General features: G+C 44.3%; 1 protein-coding gene across 1 annotated transcript in view; it reads right to left on the bottom strand.

Annotated features, from left to right (window-relative positions):
- HS3ST2 (heparan sulfate-glucosamine 3-sulfotransferase 2) overlaps positions 1-25,550 on the bottom strand; it is a 263,532-nt gene that overhangs the window by 34,026 nt on the left and 203,956 nt on the right. The gene's annotated exons all lie outside the window — the stretch shown is intronic.

Here is a 25,550-nt window from a genome sequence, read left to right as displayed (position 1 = left end):
TGCAAGACTTTTGCCTTGTACATAGGGTTATGGTGTGAAAGTTGTATGTACCAAAATCGAGCTCACAATACCTACAACCACTATATCATTGAGGTACGTGTATAGCTTGAAGTTTATTTGCATAAGTTAATTAAAACCATTGCATTACAGTAAAAGGGCATTAAAAAAGAACCATAGTATCTGCGTTCGGCTCTTGTGTCAAACTTAAAAAATAACGAAATTACTTCTGGTTATATGCGGTAAACGCATATTTTTTTCATTGGTCCGTACCCGGTGAGCTTAGTCTCCAATTTTGTGGTCAGTCAATACTCCCTCTTTACAACCCTCTCCCTTTAGCAGCGGGAGGTTTGCCTATTGGCCTTTCTCTCTAGGAAGGTGCAGGTGCTATGTGCCATCATGTTGTTCAGGACTTCCATTTCATGTTTACAATTGCACCTTTCTATACAACCAGCCCCGGTGGAAAATGACCCCTGTCTAACTCATCCGTTTTCCGGTTCTTCCATTCTTTCCTTGTCCCTTAGCACCTTGATCCTAGTTCTCTGATAAAGTGCTTGTTAATAATAAGCCACCCGTAGGGAAATCCTTGGTAACCCACCTGACGGGGTGCTAATTATTTCAAAAAAGGACATGTTCCTTTTGTGTTTGACATGCCCTGACAGTCCAAACCTGAAATGGCTTTTTTAACTGTAGTAAGGCTGGTAGCCCCATTGGCTAACATGTACAGTAGTACTAAATTCCATATGGTACTACCAAATCTAGTACTCCAAGGTATCAAATTCTTTATTACATTACGTTAAACCCGACTTAATGCTGAGTCGGATTTTGAGTAACTATTAATAAGAAGCGGACTTTAGAAAGTCACAACTTTTTTACCTTAACCTCTGGTAGAGGACAGCTTTTGTCACCTGAGACAGCAGGCTGTCCCCCTTAAGATTGAAGCGTTACAAGGAACAGTGAACATAGGAAATTTCAGGTGGAATGGAGTGTGACCTCTACCATGATGACGACCGGGTGGTGGCCATAGAAGACCCAACTTAAGAGGCTACCACCTCAGAGAAGCACATGCTTATCGCACCTGCGCCTGCCAGTTTCACTAGACAGGCTGGAATCTCCTCCAGAGGGTGCAAGCCTGTTGCAGAACCAGTTTTTCATGAGGGGTGATTCATTCTACTGTGTATACTTTAGTGGTGTGCCAAGAGCTCTTCAAATGGGAAGAAGTGCTGATGCATCTTTGGTTCAGGCAGTGAAGGTTCTCTACGATCTTTTTTTTTTTGTAGGCAAATCCCCAGTAAGTAATGTAAATTGGTATGGTTAGCCACAGAAAAACTGTTGCCCCATTGGCTAGTGAGTCCTCCACTCCAGCAAACTCGAATGAGACCTAAAAGTGGCCCCAGACATACAGTCCTCAGATCGCTACTGAACTAGAAAGATGACCGAAGGACTGCCATGCTGCTCCCTGGACCCAGCAAAGAGAGCATGTACCAAAGACGGGACTGCACCTGAAAGACCCGCAAAGAGGACTGTGGCTGCTGTGTCCACCTGTGGAAAAGAGCTCCTCTGGTGCCAGGACAAAGTGAGTGACCCCAAGGCATGTTGACTAGCCCCCTGTTCAAGGCCAGAGTCTTAAAAGTTGGAAGAAGCCAGCAATCTCGAGAGCTTAGCTGCCCATGAACGCCTGGTCACCAAAATGCCTGTTGAAAGACTGAGTCCTGACCAATCCGATGTGTCTGTAAGGCCGTGGAAACCAAGGCCAATTTTGATGTGGACTCTTGTTACACTATAAGAAAGAAAAACCTACCTACAACCAACCCCTCTGTAACGGGAGACCAGTTGATCAGTGGCAACTAACTAACCTGTCCCTGTATCGTGGGATATCAAGACCTGAGGCCAGAGACGACTTCTGATGCTCATGAAAGACAGGGTGGCCCCAGGAACACTTGCTGCATTTCTGCTGTACCTTCAGCATCCGGCATCACAAGCATCAGGACCGCTTCTTAGCTGGACCGGGGTAAAGGGAGAAAAGTACACTGAGGACCCTAAGAATGCTGAATATGACAGTTAACTGCCCTTCTTGTTACAATAACTTTTTTTAAAGTATTAATTATTAAAAAAATTACAAACCATTGTTATTTGTAATATCAATACATCTAAGTCATGTAAATACAGCACATATTGCGTTACAAATGCTAAAGGTGTCACATTTGCGAAAGTTAAAACTATTGCCATTGTAAATGACAAAACTATTAATTTCGCTATTTTCAAAACCAACACATAAATAAAAAATGTCATTTACAGTACGAATAGCTCAAACTTTCCTAATGCGAGACCTATTGCATTGCAAATGCTTGTTTATTTACTTACTGTTTTTCTATTGTTTGAGCACTGTTGTAAGTTAATTTTACTTCAAATTTTGGATAGTGTATACCTCATCATCACAATCAACATGAAGTTTTATGACTAACTTGTTTGAAACTACCCCCATTTTCCAAAGCTTGTTTGCTTTATTTTTATCTCAGTTTATTCCAAAAGGAAATAATACATCTTGTACCTTTTTTAGAGAAACGAAGAATGGGCATGGCTCCCACTCTTCCGTCTAATAAGTTATGTTATATTAGATAAGAAGTGTTAGTGCAGTGGTTAACGTAAGAGAAGCCTCACACAAGCTAACAGAAACGCATAGCATGCACAATAATTGGTATTTTACAATTATTAATTATTTTTTATGCATATTTTTACTATAAATCATGTCTATCAGAATAATTATAATTATTATAAAAATATCAGCGGTCATAACTAAAGGTAGTACAAGCCCTACAATGCCTTACATATTTCACTACAGAACCCTTCCGGCCCGATTCACAGAACTAACTTAAGACAAAATCCTAAACTTACTACTTTTGGTATTCACAGAAGTTAGGATGTTGTCTTAAGTTTGTCTTAAGACAGACTTAAGTTAGGATTTTGTCTTAAGTCTGTCTTAAGACAAACTTAAGACAAAATCATAATTTCTGTGAATACCAAAAGTAGTAAGTTTAGGATTTTGTCTTAAATTAGTTCTGTGAATTGGGCCCTACGTTATTAATCTTAAACCTACCTAATTTCCATAAACTTTGTAGAGATTATATAGTTATCTAACCAGTCTTGGTAATGCCAATATATCAGTATCCCAGCATTCCCTAGTGCATCCACTTGGTCTGCAGTCGCAAACCAACATCTCAGTACCATCCTCAAATATTGCTTGATGTGTGCCGCCCGTCTGAATCTAACAATGTTTCATACCTTTGTCTCCAATTATTCACTATAGGGAGGGGAGGGGGCACTGTCCCACAGTTCTTAGGTTGCTGCTTTGCAACACTGACAATTTCCTTTTTGCACAAGTGCATGGAAGGAAAGCAAATGTAAGTATTTCTGCTTCCTTCCCAGTCATACATTGTTGCCCTTGGCTGTAATCCCTACACATAGCTCTGTTTCCACTTTCTTTGTTTTATTGATGCGACTAATGTCAAAATCCAGGTCTAAAATATGGCGATCAACCACATGTTTATTAGAATCACCCCTCACACAGTTGTTTAGTTTTCTAGGCCCTAAGCTTTCACCCGCACTATCTAAGCAATTAGTGTGTTTATGTACACACAATCAGGCCTGGTTTTATATGTAACATGTATGTATTACCAGGAGGATCCCCCCACACAAAAACAGCTGATCTGGCTGTTGAAGAGGTGAATGTGGAAATAATTAATGAAGTGCAAGGGTGCCTTAGGTGATTGCAGGGATCTGGACATTTGCTGATCCACAAAACACAGAGCAGTGAAATCCACGTCCAAAGAAGCACAAGCTAAACAAAATTATGCACATATCAATCCACATTCCAACCCACGAGAAACGCCTTCTCTGTCCTAGGAATTAATTAGGTGCTTCCGTCAAATTATGGCCCCAATAACTACAACGCAAGAGATATAGTTCAGAAAGCAGGATTAGCCGGGCTATCGCAATCAGTAAATACCAATATTTCATTAAAATATACTTATGCGCCATTATTACAAGTGGCCTCTTAATTCCAATGTGGCTAGTAACAGCAGTTACCTGCTCTATCGAAATTTTGGAATCCACGGGAGCACCCAAGTTCCTTTTACTTTGTCATGGAGGTTTTGGCAACTCAACATAGCCCAAAGTTCCATGTGAAAGTCTCAGGAAAATTGAAGAATTACAGGGGAATTGGGACCCGGAATTACCGATTTCACCCCACTATTTTTAATTTCTTGGTGGACCACAGGGTCCAACTCCTAATGGACCAGATAATCCACACCCCCAGATGCACTGGTACCCCCTGGTGTTGGTAACCCCATAAATACTGCTCCATTTTCTAGGCTACTCAATGAAGGCCATAGAGTTGGGTAGTAATGGAAGATCCTCAAATGCTTGTTGGAAATACTGATTTCAAAGGAAACTTCATGAGTTGAACTTCCAATATGGAAGAGATAATATTTTACCATAATTGCACTAGTAGATTAGCCTCCAGATTTATTACTTCCTTAATAAGCTGGAGGATTCAACACCCAACCACCACCCAACCACCCAACTCTATATCAGGCACTGTCCCTTTAAGGTACACACAGAACAATTACCTAATGATCTCAGGTGAAAACCAGTGGTCCCCTCCCCAATGACTTCTCAAGCTTCACCTTCTTACTGTAGCACAGTCGGGTACCGATGGCAGCGACATCTCTTAAATGAAAGTGGAAACAGGGGTAAGGGAGTGAGTCTCAAGGAGGCGGACGCAACTCAGGGAGGGTCAAAGGTGGGGGTGCTTGGGCTGTAAGTATGTGACCGTGCACAGTGCTCTGGTTCCATTGGGTCCCTCCATTATTTTTTTTTTAGTGTATCTTATATAGCGCACGGCTACCCCATCGGGGTGTCCCGGCGCTTGCATTCGGAACCCGTCCTGGCTTTTCCCTGTGAGATAACCCGTACTGGGCATCCCCAAGGTGAAAGCCAGGCATCCCGCCGCAGGGGGCCGTTGTGGAGATTAAGCAAGCTAATGCCCAGAGTTGCAGAGTGTGAACCCGTGATTCCAGTAGGCACCGAAGTGAGAATTATCGGGTCCGTGGACACCTGGGCTCAGACCCTGCCGCGTCGGGAATTGAACCCTGGTCCCGGGTCTGACCTCAGCTTCCGGGTATGCCTCCTCTAACCATTGAGCCACACCACTCCACATTATTGCAAGTGCCAGCTATTTTATGGAAGAGATTTCATAAGTGCTGCTTTTATCTGGCTTGAAATATGTTTAATAATGTGTAGCTGGCCCTACTTTAAAACGTGTATTTGATTTTCGCCTTTGCTCTGTGCTTTGGGGATTTATGCGGAGAACAGGATGTTGGCAAATAACTGAGCGGCCTTATTTATTGATGTGTTCCCTCTGATACTTCAGTTTCATTCCCGCCTCTTCTGCACAGCAAAGCCTGCTCACATACACGTGCCCCAGGGGCTCTTGATTTTCCTCTAGAAACAAGATTTGCTGAACACATGTCCTTTATGATCTGCTGTGTCTACATCACAAACACTGTCACGGAACACAATCCTCTCCAGAGCATAAACCCCCCAGCAAGACCTGAAGCATTGTACCATCGTCTATAGATGCAGGAGAGTGGGTGCAACGAGCATCTAAGAATCTGACGTGACAATGGGTACCAGCGTCCACAGATGCAGGAGAGTGGGTGCAACGAGCATCTAAGAATCTGACGAGACAATGGGTACCAGCGTCCATAGATGCAGGACAGTGGAACGCAACGAGCATCTAAGAATCTGACGTGAATATTGGTACCAGCGTCCACAGATGCAGGAGAGTGGGTGCAACGAACATCTAAGAATCTGACGTGACAATGGGTATGAGCGTCCATAGATGCAGGAGAGTGGGGTGCAACGAGCATCTAAGAATCTGACGTGACAATGGGTATGAGCGTCCACAGATGCAGAAGAGTGGGTGCAACGAGCATCTAAGAATCTGACGTGACAATGGGTATGAGCGTCCATAGATGCAGGAGAGTGGGGTGCAACGAGCATCTAAGAATCTGACGAGACAATGGGTACCATCGTCCATAGATGCAGGACAGTGGACGCAACGAGCATCTAAGAATCTGACGTGAATATTGGTACCAGCGTCCACAGATGCAGAAGAGTGGGTGCAACGAGCATCTAAGAATCTGATGTGACAATGGGTACCAGCGTCCATAGATGCAGGACAGTGGAACGCAACGAGCATCTAAGAATCTGACGTGACAATGGGTACCAGCGTCCATGGATGCAGGAGAGTGGGATACAACGTGCATCTAAGAAGCTGATGTGACAATGGGTACCAGCGTCCACAGATGCAGGAGAGTGGGTGCAACGAGCATCTAAGAATCTGACGAGACAATGGGTACCAGCGTCCACAGATGCAGGAGAGTGGGTGCAACGAGCATCTAAGAATCTGACGAGACAATGGGTACCAGCGTCCACAGATGCAGGAGAGTGGGTGCAACGAGCATCTAAGAATCTGACGAGACAATGGGTACCAGCGTCCATAGATGCAGGACAGTGGAACGCAACGAGCATCTAAGAATCTGACGTGAATATTGGTACCAGCGTCCACAGATGCAGGAGAGTGGGTGCAACGAACATCTAAGAATCTGACGTGACAATGGGTATGAGCGTCCATAGATGCAGGAGAGTGGGGTGCAACGAGCATCTAAGAATCTGACGTGACAATGGGTATGAGCGTCCACAGATGCAGAAGAGTGGGTGCAACGAGCATCTAAGAATCTGACGTGACAATGGGTATGAGCGTCCATAGATGCAGGAGAGTGGGGTGCAACGAGCATCTAAGAATCTGACGAGACAATGGGTACCATCGTCCATAGATGCAGGACAGTGGACACAACGAGCATCTAAGAATCTGACGTGAATATTGGTACCAGCGTCCACAGATGCAGAAGAGTGGGTGCAACGAGCATCTAAGAATCTGATGTGACAATGGGTACCAGCGTCCATAGATGCAGGACAGTGGAACGCAACGAGCATCTAAGAATCTGACGTGACAATGGGTACCAGCGTCCATAGATGCAGGAGAGTGGGTGCAATGAGCATCTAAGAATCTGACGTGACAATGGGTACCAGCGTCCACAGATGCAGGAGAGTGGGTGCAACAAGCATCTAAGAATCTGAAGTGACAATGGGTACCAGCGTCCATGGATGCAGGAGAGTGGGTGCAATGAGCATCTAAGAATCTGATGTGACAATGGGTACCAGCGTCCACAGATGCAGGAGAGTGGGTGCAATGAGCAGCTAAGAATCTGACGAGACAATGGGTACCAGCGTCCACAGATGCAGGAGAGTGGGATACAACGTTTATCTAAGAATCTGACGTGAATATTGGTACCAGCGTCCATAGATACAGGAGAGTGGGTGCAATGAGCATCTAAGAGTCTGACGTGAATATTGGTACCATCGTCCACAGATGCAGAAGAGTGGGTGCAACGAGCATCTAAGAATCTGACGAGACAATGGGTACCAGCGTCCACAGATGCAGGAGAGTGGGTGCAACGAGCATCTAAGAATCTGACGAGACAATGGGTACCAGCGTCCACAGATGCAGGAGAGTGGGTGCAACGAGCATCTAAGAATCTGACGAGACAATGGGTACCAGCGTCCATAGATGCAGGACAGTGGAACGCAACGAGCATCTAAGAATCTGACGTGAATATTGGTACCAGCGTCCACAGATGCAGGAGAGTGGGTGCAACGAACATCTAAGAATCTGACGTGACAATGGGTACCAGCGTCCATGGATGCAGGAGAGTGGGATACAACGTGCATCTAAGAAGCTGATGTGACAATGGGTACCAGCGTCCACAGATGCAGGAGAGTGGGTGCAATGAGCATCTAAGAATCTGACGAGACAATGGGTACCAGCGTCCACAGATGCAGGAGAGTGGGTGCAACGAGCATCTAAAAATCTGACGAGACAATGGGTACCAGCGTCCACAGATGCAGGAGAGTGGGTGCAACGAGCATCTAAGAATCTGACGAGACAATGGGTACCAGCGTCCATAGATGCAGGACAGTGGAACGCAACGAGCATCTAAGAATCTGACGTGAATATTGGTACCAGCGTCCACAGATGCAGGAGAGTGGGTGCAACGAACATCTAAGAATCTGACGTGACAATGGGTATGAGCGTCCATAGATGCAGGAGAGTGGGGTGCAACGAGCATCTAAGAATCTGACGTGACAATGGGTATGAGCGTCCACAGATGCAGAAGAGTGGGTGCAACGAGCATCTAAGAATCTGACGTGACAATGGGTATGAGCGTCCATAGATGCAGGAGAGTGGGGTGCAACGAGCATCTAAGAATCTGACGAGACAATGGGTACCATCGTCCATAGATGCAGGACAGTGGACGCAACGAGCATCTAAGAATCTGACGTGAATATTGGTACCAGCGTCCACAGATGCAGAAGAGTGGGTGCAACGAGCATCTAAGAATCTGATGTGACAATGGGTACCAGCGTCCATAGATGCAGGACAGTGGAACGCAACGAGCATCTAAGAATCTGACGTGACAATGGGTACCAGCGTCCATAGATGCAGGAGAGTGGGTGCAATGAGCATCTAAGAATCTGACGTGACAATGGGTACCAGCGTCCACAGATGCAAGAGAGTGGGTGCAACAAGCACCTAAGAATCTGAAGTGACAATGGGTACCAGCGTCCATGGATGCAGGAGAGTGGGTGCAATGAGCATCTAAGAATCTGATGTGACAATGGGTACCAGCGTCCACAGATGCAGGAGAGTGGGTGCAATGAGCATCTAAGAATCTGACGAGACAATGGGTACCAGCGTCCACAGATGCAGGAGAGTGGGATACAACGTTTATCTAAGAATCTGATGTGAATATTGGTACCAGCGTCCATAGATACAGGAGAGTGGGTGCAATGAGCATCTAAGAGTCTGACGTGAATATTGGTACCATCGTCCACAGATGCAGAAGAGTGGGTGCAACGAGCATCTAAGAATCTGACGAGACAATGGGTACCATCGTCCACAGATGCAGGAGAGTGGGATACAACGTGCATCTAAGAAGCTGATGTGACAATGGGTACCATCGTCCATAGATGCAGGAGAGTGGGTGCAATGAGCATCTAAGAATCTGACGTGACAATGGGTACCATCGTCCATAGATGCAGGAGAGTGGGTGCAATGAGCATCTAAGAATCTGACTTGACAATGGGTACCATCGTCCATGGATGCAGGAGAGTGGGTGCAATGAGCATCTAAGAATCTGACGTGACAATGGGTATGAGCGTCTATAGATGCAGGAGAGTGGGTGCAATGAGCATCTAAGAATCTGACGTGACAATGGGTACCATCGTCCATAGATGCAGGAGAGTGGGTGCAATGAGCATCTAAGAATCAGACGTGACAATGGGTACCATCGTCCATAGATGCAGGAGAGTGGGTGCAATGAGCATTTAAGAATCTGACGTGACAATGGTTACCATCGTCCATAGATGCAGGAGAGTGGGTGCAATGAGCATTTAAGAATCTGACCTGACAATGGGTACCATCGTCCATAGATGCAGGAGAGTGGGACGTAATGAGCATCTAAGAATCTGACGTGACAATGGGTACCATCGTCCATGGATGCAGGAGAGTGGGTGCAATGAGCATCTAAGAAGCTGATGTGACAATGGGTACCATCGTCCATAGATGCAGGAGAGTGGGTGCAATGAGCATCTAAGAATCTGACTTGACAATGGGTACCAGCGTCCATGGATGCAGGAGAGTGGGTGCAATGAGCATCTAAGAATCTGACGTGACAATGGGTATGAGCGTCCATAGATGCAGGAGAGTGGGACGTAATGAGCATCTAAGAATCTGACGTGACAATGGGTACCATCGTCCATGGATTCAGGAGAGTGGGTGCAATGAGCATCTAAGAAGCTGATGTGACAATGGGTACCATCGTCCATAGATGCAGGAGAGTGGGTGCAATGAGCATCTAAGAATCTGACGTGACAATGGGTATGAGCGTCCATAGATGCAGGAGAGTGGGTGCAATGAGCATCTAAGAATCTGACGTGACAATGGGTACCATCGTCCATAGATGCAGGAGAGTGGGTGCAATGAGCATCTAAGAATCTGACGTGACAATGGGTACCATCGTCCATAGATGCAGGAGAGTGGGTGCAATGAGCATCTAAGAATCTGACTTGACAATGGGTACCATCGTCCATGGATGCAGGAGAGTGGGTGCAATGAGCATCTAAGAATCTGACGTGACAATGGGTATGAGCGTCTATAGATGCAGGAGAGTGGGTGCAATGAGCATCTAAGAATCTGACGTGACAATGGGTACCTTCGTCCATAGATGCAGGAGAGTGGGTGCAATGAGCATTTAAGAATCTGACGTGACAATGGGTACCATCGTCCATAGATGCAGGAGAGTGGGTGCAATGAGCATCTAAGAATCTGACTTGACAATGGGTACCAGCGTCAATGGATGCAGGAGAGTGGGTGCAATGAGCATCTAAGAATCTGACGTGACAATGGGTACCATCGTCCATAGATGCAGGAGAGTGGGTGCAATGAGCATCTAAGAATCTGACGTGACAATGGGTACCATCGTCCATAGATGCAGGAGAGTGGGTGCAATGAGCATCTAAGAATCTGACGTGAATATTGGTACCATCGTCCACAGATGCAGAAGAGTGGGTGCAACGAGCATCTAAGAATCTGACGAGACAATGGGTACCATCGTCCACAGATGCAGGAGAGTGGGTGCAACGAGCATCTAAGAATCTGACGAGACAATGGGTACCATCGTCCACAGATGCAGAAGAGTGGTTGCAATGAGCATCTAAGAATCTGACGAGACAATGGGTACCATCGTCCGCAGATGCAGGAGAGTGGGATACAACGTGCATCTAAGAATCTGACGAGACAATGGGTACCAGCGTGCATAGATGCAGGAGAGTGGGTGCAATGAGCATCTAAGAATCTGACGTGACAATGGGTACCATCGTCCATAGATGCAGGAGAGTGGGTGCAATGAGCATCTAAGAATCTGACGTGACAATGGGTATGAGCGTCCATAGATGCAGGAGAGTGGGACGTAATGAGCATCTAAGAATCTGACGTGACAATGGGTACCAGCGTCCACAGATGCAGGAGAGTGGGACGTAATGAGCATCTAGGAATCTGACGTGACAATGGGTACCAGCGCCCATAGATGCAGGAGAGTGGGTGCAATGGGCATCTAAGAATCTGACGTGACAATGGGTATGAGCGTCCATAGATGCAGGAGAGTAGGGTGCAACGTGGATCGAGGAATGTGACGTGAGAATGGGTACCAGCGTCCATAGATGCAGGAGAGGGGGATGCATCGAGCATCTAATTATCTGATGTGACAATGGGTACCAGTGTTCATAGATGCAGGAAAGTGGGATGCAACAAGCATCTAAGAGTCTGATGTGTCAATGGGTACCATTGTCCATAGATGCAGGAGAGTGGGATGCAACGAGCATCTAATTATCTGATGTGACAATGTGACCAGCGTGCACAATTGCAGGAGAGTGGGCGCAACAAGCATCTAAGAATCTGGCGTGACAATGGGTACCAGTGTCCATAGATGCAGGAGAGTGGGTGCAACAAGCATCTAAGAATCTGGCGTGACAATGGGTACCATCGTCCATAGATGCAGGAGAGTGGGATGCATCGTCCATAGATGCGGGTGAGTGGGATGCATCGTCCATAGATGCAGGAGAGTGGGATGCAACGAGCATCTAAGAGTCTGATGTGACAATGAGTACCAGCGTCCACAGATGCAGGAGAGTGGGGTGCAACGTGGATCGAGGAATGTGACGTGACATTGGGTACCAGCATCCATAGTTGCAGGAGAGCGGGATGCAACGAGCATCTAAGAGTCTGATGTTACAATGGGTACCAGCGTCCACAGATGTAGGAGAGTGAGATACAACGTGCATCTAAGAATCTGGCGTGACAATGGGTATGAGCGTCCATAGATTCAGGAGAGTGGGGTGCAACGTGCATCTAAGAATCTGGCGTGACAATGGGTACGAGCTTCCATAGATGCAGGAGATTGGGGTGCAACGTGCATCGAGGAATCTGACGGACAATGGGTACCAGCGTCCATAGATGCAGGAGAGTGGGACGCAACGAGCATCTAAGAATCTGGTATGACAATGGGTAGCAGCATCCATAAATGCAGGATAGTGGGATGCAACAAGCATCTAAGAATCTGACGTGACAATGGGTACCAGCGTCCATAGATGCAGGAGTGTGTGATGCAACCAGCATCTAAGAATCTGACGTTACAATGGGTACCAGCGTCCATAGATGCAGGAGAGTGGGATGATACGAGCATCTAAGAATCTGGCATGACAATGGCTGTGCCTTTGAAACACATTTACATTCATGACTGAATTCTAAGTAGCATCATTGTATATAATAAAATCGAGGGCCTCATGAGGCCCTACAAGCACTATTGCACCGCCTGAATGTCACTTTGTTGATGTTCCATTGGCACAATCAGCCACTAGCACATTTATAAGGCCACAAAAAGCCACTTTATAAATATGTGCCCCTTTCACACCCAAAATTGCATGAACAGAGTGTTGCATGGGTATTGCTGGGGGCGTTCCATGGGTGTTGCTGCGGGCGTTCCCAGCAACATCCATGACTTTTTGACAATACCCCAGATTTACGAGAAATCTTAAATTTGAGGCAGTGCCAAACACTTATGCCTCTCAAGGGGAGGCTTAAAGGAGGCACAATGAGGAGAAATATCTGATTTTCTCCTAATTTTTCCTCATTCTATGTGTGCTGCAATAGAAAGAGGAAAAAGCCTCTTGTGATTGTTTTTGTGCGGGAAGGTTTCCCTATATGCACAAAATAATGAGCCCCGCAACACAGGCACCCTTGCACCATGGTTCAAAGGTGCCTTCATTGGGGCACGGCAGCCAATTGTGTACCATGCAGGAAAAAGGACAGGAAGCGCTGTATCTGGTAGATACTGTGCATTCATGCCCTTTTCTTTTGCTGTAGGGCAGAACAGCAGCAAGGCCCGCTCCACCCCCCTACGGCAAAAAAACTATAAATGAGGACCTGAGTGTTTTTAAAGAATCCAATTGCACACTGTATCATCTGTAGGTGACAAAGGCAGAGATATATAAGGAGATGCTTGGTATTGTATGACAACTGGCTATGCTAAATATATCAGGCAGTTTGTGGCATCAATGAGGACAAGACTAGACACTCAACCCCAGATTTACTAAAACTTTGTGCTGAGTTTGCGTCACTATTGTGATGCAAATCTAGCGCAAAGTGTTAGGGTGGTATTTATTGTCCAGCGCAATCAGGATTTGCTTTGGAAAGTATGCCAAAGTAATGGAAAGTTGCACTTTGCATCATGGGGTGTCCAATGGGTGATGCATGATCGTTCCAATGCACCACCATGGGTTTTGATAATCTTACGCTTCCTGGAGACAGGCACAACGAGGAGAAATGTTTTCATTTCTAATCTTTCCAATTCCACATGTGTGCTGCATTGTACAGCATGAATAGAAAGTGGGAAAAGCCTCACAGCACAGTTTGTGTAGTGAAATGGGCCTCTTCCAGTAGATAATATGTACTTCAGAGAATGGAGTCATTTTTGACGTTGACACAAGGCTGTGTGAGCAGAGGTGCTGAAACAATTTTCAGAGTAGGGGTGTAGCCAACAATGTTACATCCCTGAATTTAGAGGGATTGTGAACAATTCCAGTGTCGCAAGAAAAAATGTGACAAATGAGTCGTGCCCATTCAGCAGGAGAATAGTAATGGTTTTGGGCATCAGAACATCACTTTTTTGATGTTCTGTGGTGCAATGTGCCCTGTATATTTACAAGGCCGCGTAAAGTCACTTTACATGGATATTCTTGCTTTGTGAACATGTGCCCCTTTCACACAGAACACTGTGTGAAAGGGGTGTAAATGAGGGTGTTACCTCGCAACACCCATGGAATCTCATACACCTCCAGATTTACGACAAATCGTAAGCCGGGAAATATATTGGAATCTACCACCATCCCAGGGGTGGCGTTAGGGAGGCGCTACCGGGAGAAATGTTTGCATTTCTCCTTGTTTTTTCCTGTTTTGATGTGACCTACAGTCTGCAGCACCCATAAAACAAGGAAATTACCTGAATGGATTGATCTTGTGCAGGAAGTTGACCCTTCCTGCATAAACTCAATCAGCCCTGCAACGCAGGCATGGTGCAAGGGTGCCTGCATCGGCGCACGCCAGCCAATGGTGCGCCGACGCGGGGGAAAAGGACAGGAACGCACTGTATCTCATAGGTATGGTTCATTCCTGCCCTCTTCATGTGACGTAGGGGAGCGCAACAAGATTCTTTGCAGCGCTGCCCGCCGCCAAAACCTCGTAAATGAAGCCCTTGGTTAGTAGCGGATGTTTCTTTTTAGCAAACTGTCCCAGATATATTACTAAAGGATGGTGTCATTTACAGACAGCCCATTTTGAATTGGAACAGAAACAAACATGCAGTTTTACTGCTATAACTATATAGAGCACAAATGGTAATGTCTGTGATTTGGATTTCAGCAAATATTTCACATCTCCAAGTAAAGTGTCTTGATTTGTTTTGATCCTATGAAAATCTTTGTTTACATCAGATTATTCAAATTTACATGTTACATCTGTGCAGATGATACACATATAACTAAAAAAATGGACTGCTCAGAAGTGCTCCACAAGTCAAGATTTGCTGCATGCATCTGTGTCTTATATGCATAGAGGATTAGGCATCGAAAGCAAAACACCGTAAACTCAGAGCTCATCAGCGGTGGACAATGGCACAAAAAGCAGCCTAAGGACACATGATCCAAGAAACTGGGGGCCATATGTATCATCAAACTATTTCGCATTTCCTAAATAGCGAATTTTAAGGAATCGCTATTTAGGAAATGCAAAATGGTATGTATGAACAAAATCGCTTTTTATTTGCGATTCCTTAATCTTCCTTATTTGCGAATTCGCATTTTGCGAATTCGCAATTAAGGAATAATTTCCAATGCATTCCTATGGGCCAGGAGGCCCATAGGAATGAATGCAAAATAATTCTCAAATTGCGAATTCGCAATTTGCTAATCGCAATTTGAGAATTATTGCAAGGGTGCAGGGGTGTCTCAAAGACACCCTGCTGCACCCCTGAAAAGAACATGCCAATTTGTGCATTTCTGGAAGAATTCGCAAGTTACCATCAACTGAAAGTTGATGGTAATTTGCGAATTCTTAAACAAAATTTGCAAGCTAAAATTGCTACATACATAGCATTTAAGGAATCGCAAATTTGCGATTCCCTAAATGCTATGGAAAAATAAGGAATCACACAAGTTTGCAATTCCTTATTTTGGGAATATTTCATACATTCCAGAAAGTGCAAAACGGCCGTGTGAATTTCGGCCTTTGCGATTCAAAAATGGCTTGATACATATGGCCCTTGATGTCCCATCAGTTATGTCAAAAGTAACCTACGGTACCCATGGACACCGATTTACCCCTAGCAACACATGCCAATGAGGTCACACTCACAAGAGCACCTTCTACGCCATGAAAATGTAGTGACACATGGTCCCTGTATACCATAAAAACCATTAAAACCACAAGCCACCTTCAGTGTCATGACTGCCAAGCTCAACAATGCTAGTAGCCTATTCCTTGTGGCTCCCTGCTTATTAAAATGCAAAATTAAATGAGTCCAGAATGCTGGGCCATACTTCTCCTACGCCTTCGCACCAGAGAACAAGATATCTGTAGCCAGAGGATACATGTTCAGTGCACTTTGGATTATCCACAGGGTCCTCCAAGGAAAAGGATCACATCTTTCACACATATATTTTAAATGTAAATAATACAAATAAATTGGACACTGTTCCATGCCATCACTAGGGATTGGGGTACCACCGTACGATAAAAATCCATTGGAGGCTCCACTTTCTTGGTACAAGTGACCACGCTCTGTAACTCATTGAACCGCTAAGGTTCAAAGCATCCAGGATCATTTAACATTCAAGAGAAAGGTACAAATGATGGTTATCCAAAAGATAGTGACCCTGGACAAAATTCAGAATCATAATCCTACCAGTATATGCGCACTCTAGAGCTATAGAACTACAGAACAGCAAGAGGACAGACACAGGTATTCAACACAAAGTGGAGAGCTCCATTTAGGAAAACCTCACAATTATCTCCAAATATAGATGGTATATTACAGCCACACTTCTCTAATCAAAACTAAAAGCACCCTCTTCCACTGTGGCCTTGAAGACTGTATGACATGTTGGAGTCTTTCTCTGCCCAGACCTCACATATGAAGTAAATTATGTACTTTATGTGATCCTACCTTCTACCTATAACTGAAAGATGGAGACCAGTAAATCTAGTCTTTCTGAAGATCCTTCCTGAATCAATTTGATATAATCCATGCCAGGTATCATATCGTGTATCAGTTTTTTCCTGATCACTCATCATCAGCGGGGCAATCATATGATGTATGAAAGGACCTTCACTCCTGCAGTTTCGAAAAAGACTGAAGACGTGGCTATTCAACCAATAACATAGCACATCAATCTGCATGAGCTTTCAATCACTGGGGAGGGACATTACTGTAGTCTAGCGCCGAGACGCCTACGGGTATTCGTTCGCGCTCTATAAATGTCAGTAAATAAATAAATAAATAAATAAACCTTCCTGCCAACTGGATGGCACAGACACAAGCTATAATAGCACGCTTAAGTAACCACTCAACCCTAAGCAGATCTGCCTGTCGAGACCAAAGAGATCTGCCACAAACTGCTGGTAACCAGAGCTGTCTCACATAGTCCACCCTGGAGGTCCCACATAGTCACCTTCTCTGATCGCTGACAACATTTATTACCAAAAGGAAGACAATATTCCAGCCCATCTTGGCAAATAACTTCGATTTACCTCCGTACTTGTCAGAACATTTCTCATAACCAAAGAATCAGAATTTGATCCTACTGAGGCTGGGATCATTCCTCTCAAAAGACCTCACCCCAAAATGGAAACTGACCTGGACGACGAAGGAATGCCATCTCTGCGGACATGGAGTTGAGTCGCTACTACATTTTCTATGCATTTGTACTGCGCTACTAGACACTAGGAAAACCCTCCTGCGGGAACCAATGAGGAGAGAACAATTAATGACCTGCAGAGCGGCTGTCATAAAGTGCCTCGGAGCAGTGGCGTAACGAAACCCGAGGGGGCCCCCCTGCAAAGTACATGGAGGGGGCCCCCGACGCACCACCTACTACTTTGCCACACCGCCAAAAAATCTGGTCTATTTTTAATTGAAACCTCCAACATATAATTAAATGCCTCTATATTCGTGTGCTCAAACTTCTAATAAGAACGTGAGAAACACACTTAACATATAACCTACGCCATGTGGAACAATATTGTCAAGAGCAGATTATTTAACTAAGACAGAAGTCAATAGCAAGGAGCGGACCTATTGTCTCAGGAATTGCCTATCACTGAAGAACAAAGAACAACTACATAGGGTCTGAATTAGAATTGACATTGATGGAAAATAACTTTAAACTTTGACTGACAACCCCAAGCCTGCAATATCACAGACTCGACAGACAATATAGACTAGTAATATACAAGCTCTAACTCTGTATCCTGCCAGCTCCAAGAGAAATAAAATAGTGTGAATTATGTACATGTCACACACTTGCGTCTGTCAGGGGTTGTGCATGACAATACCCACTCTATAGTATTTAAAATGAACTGAGGAAGCAATTTCAATTTCTACCATCAGGGCTTTATTAGTAAGCAGGACAAAAACAGGCAGGCAAACAAGGCTGAAGATAAAAACTGCTTGAATGCTTCAGAAAACTGATACAGATGTTTGTCTGTATTTATGATTTCTGTATTGTAAACAATTACAAGATTTAAGGTGCACATGTTATAGACAGGTGCAAACAGCACCATAAATAACACATTATGAAGGATAAAAACAAACCATATCAGCAAGTACCTAATGACAGAGTCTATACTAACTGTAGCTGAAGAAGCAAAGGAAAACATGCAAATACCTCCAACGTGCATAATAAAACAATCATCAATCCAGCAATATACAAAACTCAAGCGTGCTTTGTAAAGCAATCCCCCTTTCTTATTGCATCAAAGTGAAAATACTTTCAAAGTCCGTGATAAAAACAAGTCCAGCAGTATGCAAAAATGAAGCCAGGTTGGTCAAACAATTCCCCCTTTGGTTTGTGCATGAAGGTGCAAATGTTTCAGAGTGACTGGTCAAAAAATAACAAGCACAGCAGCATACAAATATCAAACCAGTTTAGTCAACCAATGCCCCTTTGGTTTGTGCATGAAGGTGCAAATATTTCAAAGTGACTGTTAAAACAATAACAAGTACAGCAGGCAGCAGCATACACAAATCCCTGTACTGTACTCTTCCCAGAAACACACACATGTAGAGCAGAGTCACTACTCCTGCGCAGCACTACACATCCACCTAAAGTAGGCCAAGGGTGAGTCAAGCACACTGAACTTTGAAAAAGTGAGTGAGCCTGTTGGCCTCACTCCAATGACACAGGGTTAAAAGAACCTGTTCACTACTACTGATCACTACACAGTATGCTGCCACCACCGCCCTTGTGCTGCTTAACTCCGGGTGAAGGAGGTAGCCTTCCACCACTATGAGGATAGCACTTTGGGTACTCCTCCTTGACCATATTCTGTGAGACAGGCCTGTGTCATGACACACCTGCATGATCTGTGCTCACCTATGACAAAAATATCAGCAATAGGTATCCAGATAGATAGATAGGTAGATACCATATTCTTTAGTTGGGGGGGGGTCATTTGTATGCAATTTGTAAGGCACTTTATGCAAGATCTTGATTGTAGGTTTCGAAAACCTCTCTCTGAATCCATAAAAGTATAGGCATAGAGCTTGTTACTCTTCTCCTCGAGCCAAAAGGTGGGCATGGGACCATAAATTGAGGTAACACTTAGGTTTTCTATATCATCTCATCTTCCTTTATTGTCTATTATGAGTTTCTTCCTGCTAAAAAAGATCCACTAATATTTCTTTTCAAGATTAAAATATTTTGCAATCTCTTTTGAAAGCTAAAGTTGTATTTCTCACTTTGGTTTTAAAAGCAGAACATGCAGCAGTTAAGGGTCATTGGGTATGCACTCAGGGGCAGCCAATTCAATATTTCACCAAAAATGGTGCAGAGAAAATGAATTGATTTAAATCAAAGAAAACATTGGGCCCCCAATTACAAGTGGTTTTGGATTAAGATGTCAGGATACCGTCTAGCCAGAAAGAGGGATTCCTGATGGTAAATCCTGCTGTTTTGAGTGCTGGTCCCTAGAATGTGAATTAACACGTGAACTGGGAATTACCTGGTCCAAAACAGCATGTGGAGCCTTCCATCTGTGGATAAATCTGCTTCGATTCACCACCAGCTATTTGGAGGTGATAAATGGGTGCAGGACAAGGTCAACCTTTGTAGGGTGGGTAGGGCTTCAGGGGGTATTAGAAGCAATGGGTTCTGATGTCGTAGGAGGGGACCAGAGAATGGTGTGTATTCTTGGGGCTGAATGCCAAGAGTAAGCCAAGAGTTTTCCTGGTTTATTAATGAAATTCAGAAGTAAGCCAGGAGCTGCAAGAATATGCCATACCTACTCGTGACAAACCTTTTGTGAATCAGGTCGCGTGTGAATTGAGCTTCATGAGCCAATTTAAAAAAGATTTGCAGGACATGGTTGAAACTTACACATATAGTACTCCTATCGTACTCATGAATAGTAGACATAAGATAGACTGTTCCGAGCTTGCTCCTGCCTTGCTCACAGAATTCAATAGTAAGCCTGGAGTACTACAAAATTTTGACTGGGTGTGAGTGTTTGATTGATTCAGATGCTCCGTCCATCACCACACCCTTTTGTACCGCTTTTGGCCGCCATAAGTGTGGCAGGGTATACTCAGACGTGAGTCCCTTGCTCACTTTGCCACTGGATTCAAGCAAGCCGGGCTGAAGACGGCTGGAATGCCAGAAACTGGACCTAGGAAGCTTGTTTCCGGTCCAGGGAAGACATGGCTTGGTAGATCGGGCTGGACTGTTCCCATGAGGCACAGGGTCAGACTGATTTGCATATGGCCATGTCTGAACTAGGGTAGCAGAGTGGGCTAAAGAACGGTGATGGATTAAAGCCAGATCTTTTGACTGGGTGTGAGTGTTTGATTGATTCAGATGCTCTGTCCATCACCACCCCCTTTTGTACCGTACTACAAAATTAAGCCATAGCAAAGCCATCAGAGATATTGGTCCGTATCTTCCCCTCTGCAATGTCATTGCACATTAAACAGATCTGCAAAAGGTAAACTCTCAAACACATTTTTCATCTTGTTTGTTGAAAGTGAAAAAATATATTGCTATGCAGTAAAAATGTTTACACTATGCAGAGATAAACTTTGTGAGATTGAAATGGGAAATTGCAAGCTTCGCGAATGGAAAGAATTGAAGTGGCACCCATATGCACTCTAACCCTTAAACCTGTTGTGCATCAAAAGTCCTCTTTTGGCTGACACTATTACCCAATTCATTCTTTTTTTGTATGGTTTGTAAAATCTATATTGCACTCAGAACTGAAACAGATCAATGACATGAGGGTCCCAGACATACTGTCAATGCACAGTAAGTAATTTAACTTAAAGGGTCAGTAAATATAAAAATAAAGTAAAATGTAAATGATGGCCACAACAAACCACAAAACAAAACACTGCAGGGTCAAGCATTCAGAAATGTGTATGCATCTTAAAGGACCTTTAGTGTGCCTAATATAATCCGGCCCATTGAAAGAAGTTTACATAATTTTCCAAGCAAAGGTGACCTGATCATTTCATGCTGTTCACAGTGCAGCCGAAATGACCCCAATAAATGAAGGAGGATTACCCAGACACTAAGGCAATCAACTGTGCATAGTACACATCTGGACATTTCCATAGCACTATCCATCTTTGCCATTGTCGACACATAGATCAAGCCAGGATTTCCAACCAACATTTCCCAAGGCAGTTGATAAGTCTGAAAGGACAATCTTTGTGTGGAGTATTAGTTAAGAGTTCAAATTGGTTTTTATTCAACCTGTAATATGGGATTGCTTTCAGTGTGCACAAGGTGCCATGCCGAGCTGCATGTCGGACTCACATGATTGTATTGTAATTGTATTTATATAGCGCTTACTAACCCAGACGAGGCGTTGAAGCACTTTTTCAGCGAGTAGCACGCTACTCCGGGACCCATAAAGGATTAGTGTTGAATTAGTATAGTGAAATATGAAAGTAATTAAAGTGGTGAATAGGTTAGTCAGTTATTTGGATTCGGAAGGATAGAAGAGGAAAAAAGGTTTGTGTATATATATATATATTATATATATATATATATATACATATACATATACATATACATATATACACATATAGCGCTTGTTACCCCAGATTGGGTGTTAAAGCACTTTTTGGGGGGGGGGGGGGGGTAAGTAGCACGCTACTCTTTAACCCATAAGGATTAGTGTTGAATTGGTATAGTGAAATATGAAAGTAGTTTGAGTGGTGGATATGTTAGATAGTTATTTGGATTGAGAAGGGTTGGGGAGTGGTAGAAAAGGAAAAAGGTTTGCATTTATATAGCGCTTGTAAACCTGATGGGGTGTTGAAGCGCTTTTTTGGTGAGTAGCACGCTACTCCGGAACCCATAAAGGATTAGTGTTAAAGGTTAGCATAGTGAAATATGAAAGTAGTTAGAGTGGTGGAAGCTTTATTCAGGTGGATGTAGAAAGGTAGCAGAGGGATAGAAGAGGGAAAAAAGGTTTGCATTTATATAATGCTTGCTTACCTCTTCTGAGGTGTTGAAGAGCTTTTTTGGCGAGTAGCACACTACTCTGGGACCCATAAGGGATTAGTGGTGAATTAGTATAGTGGAATATGAAATTTGTGGTGATAAAAGTATTTTAAAGCTTGTAGGGCCAGTACTTAAATAGGAAATTAACATTCCAAATGAAAAAATAAACTTTGGAAGCACACAATTATCAAACAACTCACTTAATTTGTTTTTTTTTATCATAAATTTGTTGTCGATGTTTTGATTAATATTCGCTGGGAACCATGACCTGGCATTGCATAGACCTTGACTACCTTGTCCACTCACCCAAGGCTTTTTTGATAATCATTTTATTTTTTTGCAGTACTTAAGAGGACCTTCCCTCCAATGCTTAGAGGCTGGTGAAAGATGCATCTGTTTTTTTGTTTTGCTTGCTGTTCGCATCACGTGTACGATGTGGGAAAGGAAATGATGCTAGTGTGTAACTGCAAAAAATAAAAAGTGTCACTTTCCTAAAATGCAGTTTTAAATAGCAAAAATGTGTCCCAGAGGCACTGGAGCACCTTACATGAGCACCAGATAACACATTAGAGAGTCTTTAATTTCTTTAGGTTCATGTAGATTAAGTGATTTGCCCAGAATCACAGGATGTTGAACTGACGCTGGGACTTAAACCTTGTTTCCCAGTTTCAAAGTCAACCACTGCCACACCTGTCCCCGCTGTCTGCAGTAATTGATATCTTGCAGACAAAGAAGAACATACACTGATGTATCACTGCCTGTTGCGTGGAGAGGGCCAAAAATAAAGCGAGAAGCTCTCTCGCTGGCCTTCGCCGTCCCCACCACTCCTCTACCCTGTGGCAGTCTCCCGCAAAACAAGTGCTAAAGGCTTCCCATCAGCAGCTCATTGGGGCCTCATTCATGCCTGGAGAAAGCCAGACAACAGATTTATTTATTTATTTAGGAAATGTATTAAGCGCACAAAATACCCGTGGGTGTCTAAGCGCTGTGGGTCCACTATGCTGTCCAGACACACCTCGTGCTGTGACAGATGCAGCAACCCATTTTCATTCTGCCTCAAACAAAGCCCAATGGTCTGACTTCACGTGAATGGGTTCAGGCTCAGGATATGTTTGTTAAAGCTGTAACGAACAACATCCTTTTTCGTTGTGCGCTAAGGGCAGAGTCCATGGTAAGCAAAAAAAAAATGGCCCACCATCTGACCTCGCCAGAGGCCAATCGGCCGATTGTCCGCCTTATCATGCCGAGTCTGTGGCTTATGGGGTCTAATAAACAGAGTGAATTTGTATTATAGGCCAAGCACTGAATTCCAAGCTGCTTGCCTTCAACAGGCATAAACTTGAGACCTGAGATGTAGGTGTTAAAGCTGAATAATTCACTGAATAAAAAAAATTACATAACGAAGGTACAGCCTGAATGAATATGAGCAGAGGTATATGTGCCACATAACGCAAATCTTTACCAAAAACATTAAACTGTTTTTTTTTTCATTGCAAACTGGTGAACGATTCTGTAGCAAATCGTAAAAACGCTCTGTTCTTGCTTAACAACTTCCACTTTAGAAGCGTCCCCAGAAGTTTAAAAAACAAACAAAAATCTTAGTCCGAGCACGAGACTGGTTTCAAATAATTAATACACTTGGGCGCGGATTATTTGGGATAATACCACCCTTTTAGCCGAGAATATTCATTGCACACCAGGCAGAATGAATAGAGGAAAACTTTTTACCTGAGGAGAGATGGAAGAAGGAGACATGACTTTACGAAGTTGCTTGCAGGCTGGCTGCTTTGAGGGCGTCCATGGGGTAGCAGGCTCAGACGGCCGGTGCAATTACTGTGCAGTTTACTCTGCAGGCATTACCTACACTGTCTCACCCTGCAGATCACTGCTGATGGCACGCAGTTGGCGCACAAAACGTGAGCGTGCGTGCATCACTGCGACTGCGCACGCCTAGCCTCGGTCTCTGAGGCAGAGGGCCTGTTTTAATTATGGCCCGTCTCCCGTGCAGAGAGACAGCAATTCCAGTGCATGGGCGGCGGGCCATTGTCATTATTATGACACTCCTCTGCCGAGGGGGTCCGGGGCCCCCAGGACCACGGGGCCCCCCCGCACTGCGGGGCCTGCGTGGGCGTGTGTTACGCCCCTGCCTCGGAGGCTCGTCAGTTCAACTGTCCTGCAAGGCAATAAAACTTTGGAATCTAGCGGCAAAAGAACTTGACAAGAACGAGTGCTGAAGTGAGGTTTACAACACAAAATTGCTTTGTTTATCTATTCGAGATCAAGCTGCTCATATCTTCCCAGCACTTGCACTTTATAATACCCTGGAGTTGTAATCAATTACCCAGAAGTTTGTTTTATTTTACACAAATGCATCCTCATGTGCTTCTTTTCATAATTCTAACTTGATCGATTGTTTTGATGCTTTATGTACCCTGGTGGTTCGCTCCACCCTTTTATGATTTTAAAGAAGTCAAATAAAAGTATTTTTCACTCATTCGATTTACAGCCCTTAAAGGTAATTGTTTAACTCCTCCCATGCTCGTGACGGAACCGTTCCGTCACAAGCCTCGGGTGGGCTGTGCTGGTGATGGAACGGTTCCATCACGGCCCGCTCACCGCTCCTTCGCGGCGCAAATTCCGCGCCTGCGCTGACGTTCTGAAGAGCGGGCGGCGCTGTGACGGAACCATTCCCTCACAAGCACAGCTCAACCACGGGCCGTGACGGAGCAGTTCCGTCACGAGCACAAGACCGCCGCACGGCCCCGCCTCCCCTTTAGTGCTGCGGCGGAATAGCCGCCGCAGCGAAGGGGTTAAAGGAGGGCTTTTTTATCAACACATCGCCCTCCTGTAGTTCCATAAGATCAAAGTGGAAGACCTACTGACATGGCCAGCATAGGAAGTCCGATTTAGAACAAAAAGGTATGGAAAATGATGCAGAATTATGCAAAATGCAAGTCTGTCTTTTTTGTCCAATTTATGGCGTAAGATCACATTTAAACAAGCGCTGCAAACAGCAGCTTTTTGCTTTCTGTTCGCTTACGTCTGAAGTAAACTTTTTCCACAAATGGCCCCATCTACAGTAACATTTTGCAGCGAATGGTGTGCAATTACGTGAAGTGGCATAATGGTGTATTTTTTAGAATTTCGTGTGCCAAGCATAATGCAAAATTCACAAAATCTCACGAATGAAACCAGCATAATTTAAAATTTGCCCAGGCCTATTATTGTGTTGTGGAACACAGTGCCTAGTGGTGTTATAAAAGGAAGTGTGGGAGACAGACACACATTTTTATATGTGTTTTGTTGGCACCTCAGATTAGCTATAACAACCTCTCCTTGGTGGTCATTATGCATGACATAGAAACACTTTCTACATAAGCGAAAAGTCAAGACAACACTCTTCCAATCACACATGCACATTGTGTAGTGTTCTACCAACGTTGACAAGCTCTTTAGCACTGCAAATAGGGGTAGTAAGTGTGATACAAATACTATAATGCAATACATTGACGCCTCAAACCAAGTGTCTCATTATG

Source organism: Lissotriton vulgaris, chromosome 10 (assembly GCF_964263255.1).
Source record: "Lissotriton vulgaris chromosome 10, aLisVul1.2, whole genome shotgun sequence".
Classification (NCBI taxonomy): domain Eukaryota; kingdom Metazoa; phylum Chordata; class Amphibia; order Caudata; family Salamandridae; genus Lissotriton; species Lissotriton vulgaris.
The sequence above is the reverse complement of the archived record's forward strand: the minus strand, read 5'-3'. Positions and strand labels throughout refer to the sequence as shown.